This window comes from Coregonus lavaretus (assembly GCF_964263955.1).
Source record: "Coregonus lavaretus genome assembly, contig: HAP1_SCAFFOLD_1579, whole genome shotgun sequence".
In the NCBI taxonomy this organism is placed as follows: Eukaryota; Metazoa; Chordata; class Actinopteri; order Salmoniformes; family Salmonidae; genus Coregonus; species Coregonus lavaretus.
Genome location: NW_028166422.1, coordinates 42104 through 59229, shown reverse-complemented (window position 1 = coordinate 59229; position 17126 = coordinate 42104).

Sequence of the window (17126 nt, the reverse complement as noted above, 5' to 3'; positions counted from 1 at the left end):
GGCTAGAGAGCACATGTCAAGACCAGAGTGGGCACCTTCGCTGTACAACGCAACATTTGTAGTGACAAAGCCATCAGTAGAGTTGAAAATGCGACGGAATCCCATTTTGATCTTCACCAAGTCATCACGCACAGCCTTTTATCCACAAAAGTGGGAAAATGCGCATGTTCTTTTTTTTTTTGCAGATTTTCTTAGTATTCGCATTGAAAATCTGTCGCCAATTGGATGGAAACCTAGCTAATGACAGCAATTGGATGGAAACCTTGCTAATGACAGCGATTGGATGGAAACCTAGCGAATGACAGCGATTGGATGGAAACCTAGCTAATGACAGCGATTGGATGGAAACCTAGCTAATGACAGCGATTGGATGGAAACCTTGCTAATGACAGCAATTGGATGGAAACCTAGCGAATGACAGCGATTGGATGGAAACCTTGCTAATGACAGCAATTGGATGGAAACCTAGCTAATGACAGCAATTGTCTCAGGATGGTGCTGGAACATCTGACAGCAAAATAAAAGGCCAGTTTGATGAAAAAGCTTTAAATAAAGGTTGAAATCCAGGCATGTCCACGTGGTGGGTGTAAATCACAGGGCCCTAAGTATAATACTTCTGGGGAAAAGGTTCTGTATCTAGTTCTGTTATCGCAATGGGTCCATTGTATCAGTCAAGTCTCATTGACAATAGAGACAGATTATGCCTTGAAGAGGGGCACAGGTGGAGTCTCTATCAGAATGTTTTTTGTGTCTTTATCTGTGTAACAGAAATGACCAGTTATTCCTAAAGACTGCTGTGTTGACCAAAACCTGGCGTATACTGTTTCATAAAAATAAAAATAAATAATACTTTCAGATTTTGTAATCAAAGATGATCAAAGCAGTGTTTTTAGAGACTGCAACTCGGCTGTGAATCAAGACAGTGTTATGTTATGTGAAGTACTATTGCGACCTTATAAAACCCAATATGTTAGAAAAGAATGGTGCTGTTCCTTTAATTTTTACTTGAATATGTCACTACTGACTAGATTTGACTTTTTCACGGTCTTGTCTTTAAAAAAATATATATTTTATTTTTCTCTACGTTGTCATAGTTACTTTGTTTTTATTTATTGTGGTGGTCCATATTTGCACAGGTCACAGTGGTATGAATAGACATACCACTGTCTATTCATACCACTATTCATACCATAGATATCTTATTCACTCTGAGTCAAAACCGCCATTAAACTATCATCAAAACTTGTCACCTTTCCTCTCAGATTCATTCCAACCCACGTGTGGCTCCTCCCACCAGCCTCCACTGGTGTGGCTTATTTAAAGAACGATGACAGACAAATGGCAATGGGCAACTTTGTACGTTTTGCATTCAACTCATCAACTTCAACTTGGGACAAGTCAGACATTGTGAACTGTTAATATCTCTCACGGTGGAAGATATTAGATAATTGAGGGATTATTTTTAATGTTGAATCTAATTTTGTCTTCCACACCTGCCGTATTGTGAGTGTGGTACAGTGTTTGTCTTTGTACTCCCTTGAGAATTCACCAGTGTACTTCTGGTGGGAGCCACAGCCATTTCTGGTGGGAGCCCCAGCCATTTCTGGTGGGAGCCCCAGCCATTTCTGATGGGACCCCCAGACATTTCTGATGGGAGCCCCAGACATTTCTGATGGGAGCCCCAGACATTTCTGATGGGAGCCCCAGCCATTTCTGATGGGAGCCAAAGCCATTGGTGTGTGTGTGTGTGTACTGTGCATTGGTGTGTGTGTGTACTGTGCATTGGTGTGTGTGTACTGTGCATTGGTGTGTGTGTGTGTGTGTGTACTGTGCATTGGTGTGTGTACTGTGCATTGGTGTGTGTGTGTGTGTGTGTACTGTGCATTGGTGTGTGTACTGTGCATTGGTGTGTGTGTGTGTACTGTGTATTCACCCTCCCCTCTCTCTCTCCAGCAGCACATTGACAGGAAATCTAAATGGTACGACAATTTGGCACGGGCATAAAGGTGGTTTTATGACTATGATTATGATGATGATGATGATGACTGCCATTTATTTCAACTATCTGATGAAACCTGCGAGGCCAACAGGTGTTGAGGCCAACAATATCCCACCTGCTGATGGATTCCTCTAATAGTGAACCTTGTGTCTGACTATGTGTGTGAGACTGTGTGTGTCCACAGCACAAGGTCTGCTTTGTGGGAACACAGTTATTGATTGCTGTTAGTCTGGCGTTAGACAGTAATGGCCTGCCCATGATGTTGCCATGGTGCTGGTTTAAAATGCTGTCTAGTTTAATGTACCTGTTTTTAATGTACATCTACTGGATGTGTTTAATGTTTTAAATGTATGTGTTGTATTTTTTCGACTTTGGATCTCTTAATTTGTACATGATTGGTAAAGTAGGGATTGTAGGCTACCTTCTTTATTCAGAACAGAAACAAAGGCAAAATGTAGGAAGCCATTTTTAATCGCAGAGGCAGGGAGGAAGACGAGCCCTTTTGGACTTTAGTTGTACCCCCTTCATCACATGGACGCTACAAACAAACCAGATGAAACTAAGAAGGAATTTCATGTACAATTGACTCTCCATTGTGAACTCTAACATACTCTCTGTCTCTGTCAGAGGATTCCTCAAAAGCAATTGGATGCTGAGAAAAGTCAAGTTCTCTGTATTGCAGTTTTCAACCATGACCCTTTTTCCACACGGTTCAGGTTCAGGTGAAGAAGCTCATGTCAGAGAGATGATGATGGACATCTATTTTCCTGAAAGGTATTTGAGTATTTAGGGGTACCTCCCATCCCAAGTCATATGGAAAGTTCTACCCTCTCTCTCTGGTTGAATCTCTCTTCAGGAGCTGGTGAAAGGGAGAAAAAAAACGTTGTCCATTTGGTATGGATCATCTTTCATTCAAACAGTATAATCATGGTCGTGGCGTAGAATATCCTGAGTTTGCTAAAACACATAAAGCAACTATTAACATTGACTTTTTGTTTTTTTTGTTTTTGTAAAAGGATGTCGCTTTGTCTCTACCGATCTCTGATAGCTTTCCCATGCTGTGGTGGGAGAGAGTAAGTAAACCTTGAGAGAGAGAGGGGTGTGTGTTTTCCTAATGTAGATTACCTCCTAGTGTATATGAGAGAGAGAGAGAGAGAGAGAGCGTGCCAGAGGACGCGCAGTGAGAAAGAACGAGGGAGGGAGAGGAGGTGTGTAGAGAAGAGGCCCCCAGCCCCAGCCTGTCAACAGGGTAAATGACCTGTGCAGAGTTTCACAGTGCGTGTCATTAGCCAGCTTTAGATTTGTTTCAACAGTGCTTTACCTGAGGGCTCCATTCAGAGGCCCCCAGGTATGACCAACCGAGCCCAGGGAGATAGCAGCTGACTGGGGGGGGTGATTCACATAGCATCGCCCCCTCCCTCCCTGGGGGCCTCCCTCATCAGGGCTATGTGGGGGGGGGGGGGGCTGCCTGGAATGCTCCATTGAACAGGGGAGGGGACCTCCACGTTTAGATTTCAGGCTGTACCATACAGGCTGGGCGTAATGTGTTGTATGTCTACCTGTAAGGTGGTGTGGCCAGGAGGTTTAAACAATGCACAGTATACTGTGGAGTCACTCTAGTGGAAAACAAGAAGTATTATGTGGATGTTACAGGAAGGACAAGGTTACTATATGTTTTAGGCTAAAGTTGTACACATCCCAGTCCTGGAATAAAGGTGAAAGGTCAATCCATCTTCTGACTGTTATTTCTTTCAGTTCTAATCTACTGTAACCTCAGTTTATGTTTTTCAGTTGATCTTTTTCCATATCAGATCCTTCCATCAGCAGCACCTATACCCTCAGTCTTCTTCCATATCAGATCCTTCCATCAGCAGCACCTATACCCTCAGTCTTCTTCCATATCAGATCCCCATCAGCAGCACCTATACCCTCAGTGTTCTTCCATATCAGATCCTTCCATCAGCAGCACCTATACCCTCAGTGTTCTTCCAGATCAGATCCTTCCATCAGCAGCACCTATACCCTCAGTGTTCTTCCAGATCAGATCCTTCCATCAGCAGCACCTATACCCTCAGTGTTCTTCCAGATCAGATCCTTCCATCAGCAGCACCTATAACCTCAGTGTTCTTCCATATCAGATCCTTCCATCAGCAGCACCATACCCTCAGTGTTCTTCCAGATCAGATCCTTCCATCAGCAGCACCTATACCCTCAGTGTTCTTCCATATCAGATCCTTCCATCAGCAGCACCTATACCCTCAGTGTTCTTCCAGATCAGATCCTTCCATCAGCAGCACCTATACCCCCAGTGTTCTTCCAGATCAGATCCTTCCATCAGCAGCACCTATACACTCAGTGTTCTTCCATATCAGATCCTTCCATCAGCAGCACCATACCCTCAGTGTTCTTCCAGATCAGATCCTTCCATCAGCAGCACCTATACCCTCAGTGTTCTTCCAGATCAGATCCTTCCATCAGCAGCACCTATACCCTCCGTGTTCTTCCAGATCAGATCCTTCCATCAGCAGCACCTATACCCCCAGTGTTCTTCCAGATCAGATCCTTCCATCAGCAGCACCTATACACTCAGTGTTCTTCCAGATCAGATCCTTCCATCAGCAGCACCTATACCCCCAGTGTTCTTCCAGATCAGATCCTTCCATCAGCAGCACCATACCCTCAGTGTTCTTCCAGATCAGATCCTTCCATCAGCAGCACCATACCCCCAGTGTTCTTCCAGATCAGATCCTTCCATCAGCAGCACCCATACCCCCAGTGTTCTTCCAGATCAGATCCTTCCATCAGCAGCACCCATACCCCCAGTGTTCGCTATTAAGCATGCTGAGAAGAACCTACAGATTTAACCATGTTTTTAGAAGCCATGATTGCTCTATAGGCCAACCTCGGCCAACAAATACCCCGTAGCCACATTCTGGCAGCCTATATCTGACAGCACCTTCTCGCTACAATGGCTTTGGACTCCCTCCCCCCTCCCCCGCCTCCCCATGCCCATAATAGGTGGCGTGGGCTGTAATGGTGTGTTGACACACACACGCGCACACACACACACGGGCTGCTGTAATGGTGTGCTGACAGGTTTAGGCTGAGGTAATTGTGTTGCCGGGTTTGCAGTGAGGTGCCAAATCTGCCCCCGAGGAGAATGAGGTGAGGCGCGATCAGCCTCTTTGTTATTGGCCAATTGTTGTTATAAAAACCATGGAAAGGAAGAACCGCAAATAACTTTTATATCAGCACATTGTCATAGCAGACACTCAACAGACTTCAAGACAACGGTTGTTGAGATTAATATGGGTTTGTTGTGTGGCTAGCTAGCTAGCCCTAAGAGCCAGGTAGCAGTAGCTGCTAGCTAGCTAGCCCTAAGAGCCAGGTAGCAGTAGCTGCTAGCTAGCCAGCTAGCCGAGGCTACTTGTGTGCTCCTGAGTAAAATGTATCCCGCTGTGCAGGGCCTCAGTTCATTATGTGTGGCGGGACTGCGTTAAGCGACCGACTCTGAGTGGATCTCCAGCTGTGCACGTCTGCCATTGAGTTTACCAATGAGACTACCTCTCTCACTGAGCACTGAGACTCTCAATTCAATTCAATGGGTCTTTATTGGCATGGGAAACATACAGTATGTTTACATTACCAAAGCATGTGAAATAAACAAAGTGAGAAGAAACAAATTGCAACTTTTTAAAAAATGTACAGTTAACAACTGTATCACATCACACAAAAGACAAACATTTTAAAAATCATATCATATAACATGAGTCTTTGACTGTAGCCCAACCAGTTCAGACGCTACACCTCGTTGGTACTGACTTCAGACGAGTCCCGTGGGGCTTGTGGGGGACGGAGAATACCATCGTGTTCAAGGTCCAAACACACCAAGAAAGTTGTGAAGACGGCACGACAATGCCTTTTCCCCCTCAGGAGACTGAAAAGATTTGGCATGGGGTCCCCAGATCCTCAAAAGGTTATACAGCTGCACCATCGAGAGCATCCTGACCGGTTGCATCACCGCCTGGTATGGCAACTGCTCGGCATTCGACCATAAGGTGCTAAAGAGGGTAGTGCGTACGGCCCAGTACATCACTGGGGCCAAGCTTCCTGCCATCCAGGACCTCTATACCAGGCAGTGTCAGAGGAAGGCCCAAAAAATTGTCAAAGACTTCAGTCACCCAAGTCATAGACTGTTCTCTATGCTTCTGCACAGCAAGCGGTACTGGAGCACCAAGTCTGGGTCCAAAAGGCTCCTTAACAGCTTCTACCCCCAAGCCATAAGGCTGCTGAACAATTAATCAAATGGCCACCAGGACTATTTGCATTGACCCCCCCCCCCCCTTTGTTTTTACACTGCTTCTACTGGCTGTTTATTATCTATGCATAGTCACTTTACCCCTACCTACATGTACATATTACCTCCACTAACCTGTACCCCTACACATTGACTCGGTACCGGTTCCTCCTGTATAAAGCCTCATTATTGTTATTTTATTGTTTTACTTTCATATTTATATTTTTACTTTAGTTTATTTGGTAAATAGTTTTATAACTCTATTTTCTTAAATCTGCATTGTTGGTTAAGGGCTCGTCAGTCAGCATTTCACAGTAAGGTCTACACCTTGAGAGCCTCATCTTTCCATAGAGTTTAGGCGTTAATTCCTAATGGTTAAAACGCGGACATTTTCAAGGGAAGAGGCGCACACACAACACACACAGACATTTTAGCAGACGCTCTTACAGTAGTGAGTGCATACATTTTGCATACTGGTCCCCCGTGGGAATCGAACCTACAACCTTAGCGTTGTAAGTGCCATGCTCCACCAACTGAGCTACAAGGGACACACACACAAACAACCCTGTCAGGTGACTGGGGTATGGATGTCCCAAACTCCTCCTGACCTTTTGTAAGGTCACGCCTGTTTCTATGGTGATAGTGGTAGCCAATGATGGGCTGCTGTGGTACTTTCATCTCATCTGTCTCTCATTAAGTCCATGCAGCAAAGGAGGAGTTATCTCTCGCTCTCACATGAACACACCACATGTTCATAGATCTTCATACACAGGCTGACACATAGGACACTAGAACAACAAACGTACGCAACAAACACACACACACACACACGCTCATGAATGCCAAGTGCAGAGCAAAGAAGAGACACAGAGAGAGAGAGAGTACAGAGAGAAAATGTTTGAACTACAGTTGTCTCCTTACAGGCAAATTGGCAGTCCCCAGTCAAATTACCCAAGCTGTTTCCAAATGCAAATATGGTTTATCAAATTAACAAAGCAACTAAAGATGCAAATGGTGAGATCTGGGTTTTTCATTTTAGCAGCTGTTGGTGGAAAAATGAAACATTTCCATCAAGATTTGTTTTCCGTTTTCCCACAAGAGAGCAAGACACAGATTTGTATGTTTGAAGATTCTGTTCATAAATATATATATATTTTTTTTACATGGAACTAGCAGCACCCTCCTCAGGCAGCGTGATACATCCAAACAGAGTATCTCTTTGAATTGAGCCATTTTTCTCTTGGTTACCGCAGGCCGTGTGTTGTGGATTGAATGTGGTTGGAAACTGTGAGAACCGGAATGGATGATCCATCCATGAGGATCCTTCTGAAACCCCTTGACTTTTTCCACATTTTGTTACGTTACAGCCTTATTCTAAAATGGATAAAATAAATAAAAATTCTCACCAATCTACACACAATACCCCATAATGACAAAGTGAAAACAGGTTTGTAGAAATCTTTGCAAATGTATTGAAAATAAAAAACAGAAATACCTTATTTACATAAGTGTTCAGACCCTTTGCTATGAGACTCGAAATTGAGCTCAGGTGCATCCTGTTTCCATTGATCATTCTTGAGATGTTTCTACAACTTGATTGGAGTCCACCTGGGGTAAATTCAATTGATTGGGCATGATTTGGAAAGGCACACACCTGTCTATATAAGGTCCCACAGTTGACAGTGCATGTCAGAGCAAAAACCAAGTAATGAGGTCGAAGGAATTGTCCGTAGAGCTCCGAGACAGGATTGTGTTGAGGCACAGATCTGGGGAAGGGTACCAAAAAATGTCTGCAGCATTGAAGGTCCCCAAGAACACAGTAGTCTCCGTCATTCTTAAATGGAAGAAGTTTGGGACCACCAAGACTCTTCCTAGAGCTGGCCGCCCGGCCAAAATGAGCAATCAGGGAAGAAGGGCCTTGGTCAGGGAGGTGACCAAGAACCTGATGGTCATTCTGACAGAGCTCTAGAGTTCCTCTGTGGAGATGGGAGTACCTTCCAGAAGGACAACCATCTCTGCAGGACTCCACCAATCAGGCCTTTATGGTAGAGTGGCCAGACGGAAGCAACTCCTCAGTAAAAGGCACATGACAGCACGCTTGGAGTTTGCCAAAAGCCACCTAAAGATTCTCAGATCATGAGAAACAAGATTCTCTGGTCTGATGAAACCAAGATTGAACTCTTTGGCCTGAATGCCAAGTGTCACGTCTGGAGGAAACCTGGCACCATCCCTACGGTGAAGCATGGTGGTGGCAGCATCATGCTGTGGGGACGTTTTTCAGCAGCAGGGACTGGGAGACTAGTCAGGATCGAGGCAAAGATGAACGGAGCAAAGTACAGAGAGATCTTTGATGAAAACCTGCTCCAGAGCGCTCAGGACCTCAGACTGGGGGCGAAGGTTCACCTTCCAACAGGACAACGACCCTAAGCGCACAGCCAAGACAACGCAGGAGTGGCTTCGGGACAAGTCTCCGAATGTACTTGAGTGGCCCAGCCAGAGCCCGGACTTGAACCCGATCGAACATCTCTGGAAAGACCTGAAAATAGCTGTGCAGCAACTCTTGACAGATTCACACCATATGAAACAAAGAAGAAAACCCAACAGGCTCTAATGCCTCTCACATGTGGCCGAACTACTGTCTCCATATTAAGTGGTTATAAATGCATCATGTTCACCATGGCCCCTGGCTAGTATGGAGATGACAGAGGAGCAGCGTACTCGGCAGCTGTGAACGAAAGCACCTGCAAACAACTTGGGGCTTGTCCATGTGGTCTGGCCCCATCTTACTACTCCCGTTCAAAACAAAGACTGCTCATTGACAGGGAAACAGTGGCAGGGGGAGACAAAGAATGTAGCTTGACAGGGGATGATTGATGTTCGGCCGTCACACAAGGGTTGACACACACCGCCCTGCACTTAACAACACAGTCACCAGTGTGTGTGAGTGTGTGTGTGTGTGTGTGTGTGTCCGTCCATGAGTGTGTGTTGGTTCTCAGGCTGAAACCTCCAATCAATAGATCAGACTGCTGACGAGACACAAGCAGAGGCCTTCCAAACGGCACCCTATTCCCAATTTTAGTGCACTACTTTTGACCAGGGGCCATAGGGAATAGGGTACCATTTAGGACGCAGACAAGGTGAGGTGTAGTGGAGCGCATTTCACATGTAGATTAAACCCACGGTACAGGAACCTTAACAGGGAAAGTGTGTGTACACAGGATTCACAGGTTCAAGGTTGTGTGTGTGACAAGCCTCAATCTACCACGGTGACAACAATATATGCTGGAGTCTGGGGATGTGGTCATGGAGTGGTGGAGTTCATAGAATCTGTCATTGAACGTGCAGCAGTGTGTGTGTCTTTGTGTGTAGTGTGTGTGTGTGTGTGTTTACATTCTAAGTCCTGGACTTTCCAAACAGCAGAACTTAACGTTTGAAGATTAACGCCCAGGACACCTTGCTGTGTCTGTCTGTATTATTTCTTTTCCCTTTTGGAAAAATGTATTTGTCTCCAAACACTGTTCTCTTCAAGTCATGCCAAATACTACAGCCACTTATAGTTTTCTCTTAGTAGTTTAGTTTTGTTATTATGCCTTGTGTTATACAGAGAAATCCAAACACACAACCACACACACACACTCTTGTAACGAGTGCCAGGCTGTTTTCAATTACCACTTGGTAGAATGACGGATGGTAAAACAATCAAGCCCTGAGCTACAGATCTACTTTGCAGAGATTGTGTGTGTGTGTGTGTGTGTGTGTGTGTGTGTGTGTGTGTGTGTGTGTGTGTGTGTGTGTGTGTGTGTGTGTGTGTGTGTGTGTGTGTGCGTGTGCGTGGTTGTGTGCGTGTGTGTGTGCGCGTGGTTGTGTGTGTGTGTGTGTGTGCGCGTGGTTGTGTGTGTGTGCTTACGTGCGTGCTCACACACACCACACACTATCTGTGGAAAAGAAGGCTGGTATTAGAGCTGTGTATGGTATATGTATGAGCTCTATGTAATGCATTACATTCACCCCATATTTATGTCAAATATTAAAGACTCTCCTTTTTAAAAAAAACACAGTGTCTAGGAATGGAAAATATAAGAGGTGGTTTAAATTACTGGACAAGTTCAGAAACTGATGAAAAGGAATATTTACTTAGTCTCTGATTATGACTATAAGAATATAATAGCATATCGGAGGCATCAAATTAAGCAACAATATAATCAATTTTCATTTTGTCTTAGAAAAACATGAATAGATGTTCATGACAGACATTGTAATTGATTTATGTCAAGTGATAGGCATCTATCCCATGATGTTATGCATGAATGCATTGATAACCAGCTATGAATGTTGTCTCAAAGAACCATCTATTTGATAACATGAAAACAACAGTGGACACGGCCCATTGATGGAGATTGCCACTGCAGTAGAGTCAGTATGTCAAGCACTGCACAGCTTATTTAGTGTGTTGTGGTCTTTCTGTTTCACTGACTTCCTCCTCCTCCTCTTCCTCCTCCTCCTCCTCCTCCATTCCCAGTGTTCCAGAATCAGTCACCTCTAGCGAGCTACAACAGTGACATCTAGTGTGTCTATTCTCCATAGACATAGAATCTATTTAAACATCATCTATAGAATCTATTTCTATGCTACTCTCCACTAGGGTCAACGGTGTTGTTCAAACCCTGGTCCTGGTAACCCACACGGTGTGCAGGCTTCTGTTCCAGACCAACAATAATACACCTGATGGAAGCTAAACCAAGGCCTTGAATTATGAGTTGATTAGGCCTTTGAGACGCACGTGACCGTAGAAAATGATCCAAGATCAGGTTTTTTTTATGTGTAGCTCAAACTGGTGTCGGTTAGGGCTGGAATACAGAGAGTTGATCTTGGATCAGTTTCTGTTGGTCTTGTTTTAAAATGAAAGCAGCCAGCAGAGTGTACCGTATTGTGTTACAGAGGCAGAGTTGATACTGTGATTAGGAAGGCCTACACTGTGTCATAATTGATGCTGTTATTCTAATCTCCACCATAAAGCTGTCATCGCTGGGATTGTCTGCCAGAGACTGCTTCCCTTTTCTAGCCCTGTTTATCTTCATGTATGTCTTGGTCTGTCTGGAAAACAGACAACTGACACTTTACAATGTGACAAAGAAAATGGACTTTACTACAGTTGGTACATTAATGTGTGTGTGCAGGCTTACCAGCATGTGAGTGTGTGTCCTCAGTGCTGGGCAGTGTGTGTCCTCCGTGTTGGGCAGTGTGTGTCCTCCGTGTTGGGCAGTGTGTGTCCTCCGTGTTGGGCAGTGTGTGTCCTCCGTGTTGGGCAGTGTGTGTCCTCCGTGCTGGACAGTGTGTGTCCTCCGTGCTGAGCAGTGTGTGTCCTCCGTGCTGGGCAGTGTGTGTCCTCCGTGCTGGACAGTGTGTGTCCTCCGTGCTGGGCAGTGTGTGTCCTCCGTGCTGGGCAGTGTGTGTCCTCCGTGCTGGGCAGTGTGTGTCCTCAGTGCAGGGCAGTGTGTGTCCTCTGTGTTGGGCAGTGTGTGTCCTCCGTGTTGGGCAGTGTGTGTCCTCAGTACAGGGCAGTGTGTGTCCTCAGTGTTGGGCAGTGTGTGTCCTCCGGGCTGGGCAGTGTGTGTCCTCTGTGCTGGGCAGTGTGTGTCCTCCGTGCTGGGCAGTGTGTGTCCTCAGTGCAGGGCAGTGTGTGTCCTCTGTGTTGGGCAGTGTGTGTCCTCCGTGCTGAGCAGTGTGTGTCCTCCGTGCTGGACAGTGTGTGTCCTCAGTACAGGGCAGTGTGTGTCCTCAGTACAGGGCAGTGTGTGTCCTCAGTGCAGGGCAGTGTGTGTCCTCTGTGTTGGGCAGTGTGTGTCCTCCGTGTTGGGCAGTGTGTGTCCTCAGTACAGGGCAGTGTGTGTCCTCAGTACAGGGCAGTGTGTGTCCTCAGTGCAGGGCAGTGTGTGTCCTCTGTGTTGGGCAGTGTGTGTCCTCCGTGTTGGGCAGTGTGTGTCCTCAGTACAGGGCAGTGTGTGTCCTCAGTACAGGGCAGTGTGTGTCCTCAGTGCAGGGCAGTGTGTGTCCTCTGTGTTGGGCAGTGTGTGTCCTCCGTGTTGGGCAGTGTGTGTCCTCAGTACAGGGCAGTGTGTGTCCTCAGTACAGGGCAGTGTGTGTCCTCAGTACAGGGCAGTGTGTGTCCTCAGTACAGGGCAGTGTGTGTCCTCTGTGTTGGGCAGTGTGTGTCCTCCGTGTTGGGCAGTGTGTGTCCTCAGTACAGGGCAGTGTGTGTCCTCAGTACAGGGCAGTGTGTGTCCTCAGTACAGGGCAGTGTGTGTCCTCAGTACAGGGCAGTGTGTGTCCTCAGTGCAGGGCAGTGTGTGTCCTCAGTACAGGGCAGTGTGTGTCCTCCGTGTTGGACAGTGTGTGTCCTCCGTGTTGGGCAGTGTGTGTCCTCAGTACAGGGCAGTGTGTGTCCTCAGTACAGGGCAGTGTGTGTCCTCAGTACAGGGCAGTGTGTGTCCTCCGTGTTGGACAGTGTGTGTCCTCCGTGTTGGGCAGTGTGTGTCCTCAGTACAGGGCAGTGTGTGTCCTCAGTACAGGGCAGTGTGTGTCCTCAGTACAGGGCAGTGTGTGTCCTCCGTGTTGGACAGTGTGTGTCCTCCGTGTTGGGCAGTGTGTGTCCTCAGTACAGGGCAGTGTGTGTCCTCAGTACAGGGCAGTGTGTGTCCTCAGTACAGGGCAGTGTGTGTCCTCCGTGTTGGACAGTGTGTGTCCTCTGTGTTGGGCAGTGTGTGTCCTCCGTGCTGAGCAGTGTGTGTCCTCCGTGTTGGGCAGTGTGTGTCCTCTGTGCTGGGCAGTGTGTGTCCTCAGTACAGGGCAGTGTGTGTCCTCAGTACAGGGCAGTGTGTGTCCTCAGTACAGGGCAGTGTGTGTCCTCCGTGTTGGACAGTGTGTGTCCTCTGTGTTGGGCAGTGTGTGTCCTCCGTGCTGAGCAGTGTGTGTCCTCTGTGCTGGGCAGTGTGTGTCCTCAGTACAGGGCAGTGTGTGTCCTCAGTACAGGGCAGTGTGTGTCCTCAGTACAGGGCAGTGTGTGTCCTCAGTACAGGGCAGTGTGTGTCCTCAGTACAGGGCAGTGTGTGTCCTCAGTACAGGGCAGTGTGTGTCCTCAGTACAGGGCAGTGTGTGTCCTCAGTACAGGGCAGTGTGTGTCCTCAGTACAGGGCAGTGTGTGTCCTCAGTACAGGGCAGTGTGTGTCCTCAGTACAGGGCAGTGTGTGTCCTCAGTACAGGGCAGTGTGTGTCCTCAGTACAGGGCAGTGTGTGTCCTCAGTACAGGGCAGTGTGTGTCCTCAGTACAGGGCAGTGTGTGTCCTCAGTACAGGGCAGTGTGTGTCCTCAGTACAGGGCAGTGTGTGTCCTCAGTACAGGGCAGGCTCATAATGGATTAGCCATGCTGGTGAACATTATTTATTGTTGGGGGTGTGGCCATAGTGTAGATCTCCTGCATTACTCTACAGTAACCTCCAGTTACATTAACCTCCAGTTACATTATCTATAGAATCTAATCATGGCTACCCGGACTATTTGCACTGCCCCCCCCCCACCCCATCCTTTTTACGCTGCTGCTACTCTGTTAATTATTTATGCATAGTCACTTTAACTCTACCCACATGTACATATTACTTCAACTACCTCAACTAGCCGGTGCACCCGCACATTGACTCTGCACCGGTACCCCCCTGTATATATAGCCTCCCTACTGTTATTTTATTTTACTTCTGCTCTTTTTTTCTCAACACTTTTTTAGTTGTTGTTTTATTTTTACTTTTTTTGTTAAAAATAAATGCACTGTTGGTTAAGGGCTGTAAGTAAGCATTTCACTGTAATGTCTGCACCTGTTGTATTCGGCGCATGTGACCAATAAAATTTGATTTGATTTGATTTGACATTAACCTCCAATACGGTAACCTCTAGTTACAGTAACCTCTAGTTACAGTAACCTACAGTTACATTAACCTCCAGTTATGTTAACCTCCAGTTACAGTAACCTCCAGTTACAGTAACCTCTAGTTACATTAACCTCTAGTTACAGTAACCTCCAGTTACATTAACCTCTAGTTACAGTAACCTCCAGTTACAGTAACCTCTAGTTACAGTAACCTCCAGTTACATTAACCTCTAGTTACATTAACCTCCAGTTACATTAACCTCTAGTTACAGTAACCTCCAGTTACATTAACCTCTAGTTACAGTAACCTCCAGTTACAGTAACCTCTAGTTACAGTAACCTCCAGTTACATTAACCTCTAGTTACATTAACCTCCAGTTACATTAACCTCTAGTTACAGTAACCTCCAGTTACATTAACCTCTAGTTACATTAACCTCTAGTTACAGTAACCTACAGTTACATTAACCTCCAGTTATGTTAACCTCCAGTTACAGTAACCTCCAGTTACAGTAACCTCTAGTTACATTAACCTCTAGTTACAGTAACCTCCAGTTACAGTAACCTCCAGTTACAGTAACCTCTAGTTACAGTAACCTCCAGTTACATTAACCTCTAGTTACATTAACCTCTAGTTACATTAACCTCCAGTTACATTAACCTCTAGTTACATTAACCTCCAATACAGTAACCTCCAGTTACAGTAACCTCCAGTTACAGTAACCTCTAGTTACAGTAACCTCCAGTTACATTAACCTCCAGTTACATTAACCTCTAGTTACATTAACCTCTAGTTACAGTAACCTCTAGTTACATTAACCTCCAGTTACATTAACCTCTAGTTACATTAACCTCCAGTTACAGTAACCTCCAGTTACAGTAACCTCCAGTTACATTAACCTCTAGTTACATTAACCTCCAGTTACAGTAACCTCTAGTTACAGTAACCTCCAGTTACATTAACCTCTAGTTACATTAACCTCCAGTTACATTAACCTCTAGTTACATTAACCTCCAGTTACAGTAACCTCCAGTTACAGTAACCTCCAGTTACATTAACCTCTAGTTACAGTAACCTCCAGTTACAGTAACCTCTAGTTACATTAACCTCTAGTTACATTAACCTCTAGTTACATTAACCTCTAGTTACAGTAACCTCTAGTTACATTAACCTCCAGTTATGTTAATCTCTAGTTACATTAACCTCCAGTTACAGTAACCTCTAGTTACATTAACCTCCAGTTATGTTAATCTCTAGTTACATTAACCTCCAGTTACATTAACCTCTAGTTACATTAACCTCCAGTTACAGTAACCTCTAGTTACATTAACCTCTAGTTACATTAACCTCTAGTTACATTAACCTCCAGTTATGTTAATCTCTAGTTACATTAACCTCCAGTTACAGTAACCTCTAGTTACATTAACCTCCAGTTATGTTAATCTCTAGTTACATTAACCTCCAGTTACATTAACCTCTAGTTACATTAACCTCCAGTTATGTTAACCTCTAGTTACAGTAACCTCCAGTTACATTAACCTCTAGTTACAGTAACCTCCAGTTACATTAACCTCTAGGCTCAGATTATATCAGAGTGATTCTATGTCTCTATAAATTATACAATAGCAGTTGTTCTCACAGGGAATCAGGGGAAATGGGTGGATGTTACAGGGGCTTTAGTTCGACCTGTTAAAAACATCTCAGAAATTGGTTGCTTTTCTGTTACCACAATCCGAAAAATGTCCTAATCAACTAGTCCCACCAGTAGGGAGACACGTCATCTTTACAGGAAGACGATGAGTGACACTTGGCCCTCAAAGGTTTCACGACGGGTGACCCCCTGAGCCAAATACCAATCTCCTTATAGCTTTATTAAACACTAGCTAGCTCCACAAAGGACTATTATTCTCAGAGCAGACCTGCTTTGACTGAAATAAAAACAGCATTAGCACAGAATGAAGAGGCATGAATATTGCATCAAAGCTTAGTTATGTTCAGCCTCTCATCTCTCTTAATGGTGCACTTTACCAAGTAGCCATATCCATTAAACAGTGTGTGTGTTTGGGGCTGTGTGTGTGTGGGAGGGGGGAGTTGTGTGTGTGTGTGTGTGTGTGTGTGTGTGTGTGTGTGTGTGTGTGTGTGTGTGTGAGCAAGCGCTTACATGCATGTGTGCAGAGACTGTGTATGTACGTGCACAGACATCTGTGTGTGTGTGTGTGTGTGTTGGGGGAGTTTGTGGTTTTCATGGTAAGTATGTACAGATTCTGATCAAAGGGGCTGATTCTACCTGTATTACTGTGGTCGAGTCCCAAACGGCACCCTATCCCCTACACAGTGCTCTACTTTTGACCAGAGCCCTATGGGGAACAGGGTGTCATTTGGGATACCATCAGTAGTTTCTATGATGTCAGGGGATCAAAAGATGGAAGTGTGTCCTGTGTAATGAAGTCACCTATGGGGAATGTGTTACTCCCTCACCAGAGCTAACGTCGATCTTCCCTGTGAACAATCAACACTTTGTTGGAGGTCACACCTGCGTATCTGGCTAAGATAACAACCAGGACTGTTTGTAGAACCTTTAGACACACCTCGCTAGTTGTTGTCATTTTGTCACTATCTTTCCTCCCTCCTCCTCCCAGGGATGGAAAACCCGATACCTCGGCGCCGACTGTTTTTACCTGGTCGTCACAGTAACCCCAAAACACGGGGTGAATGGAATTCCAGCGCGTCATCAATCACGGCGGACAAAAGAGGGATTGTTGTGGCATGTGAGTGACGGATGGGAGGAATGTGTGTGTGTGTGTGTGTGTGTGTGTGTGTGTGTGTGTGTGTGTGTGTGTGTGTGTGTGCGTGTGTGTGCGTCTGTGTGTGGAGGTTAGGCCCAGTGAGGTTGGTCGGACCAGCAGGCCCAA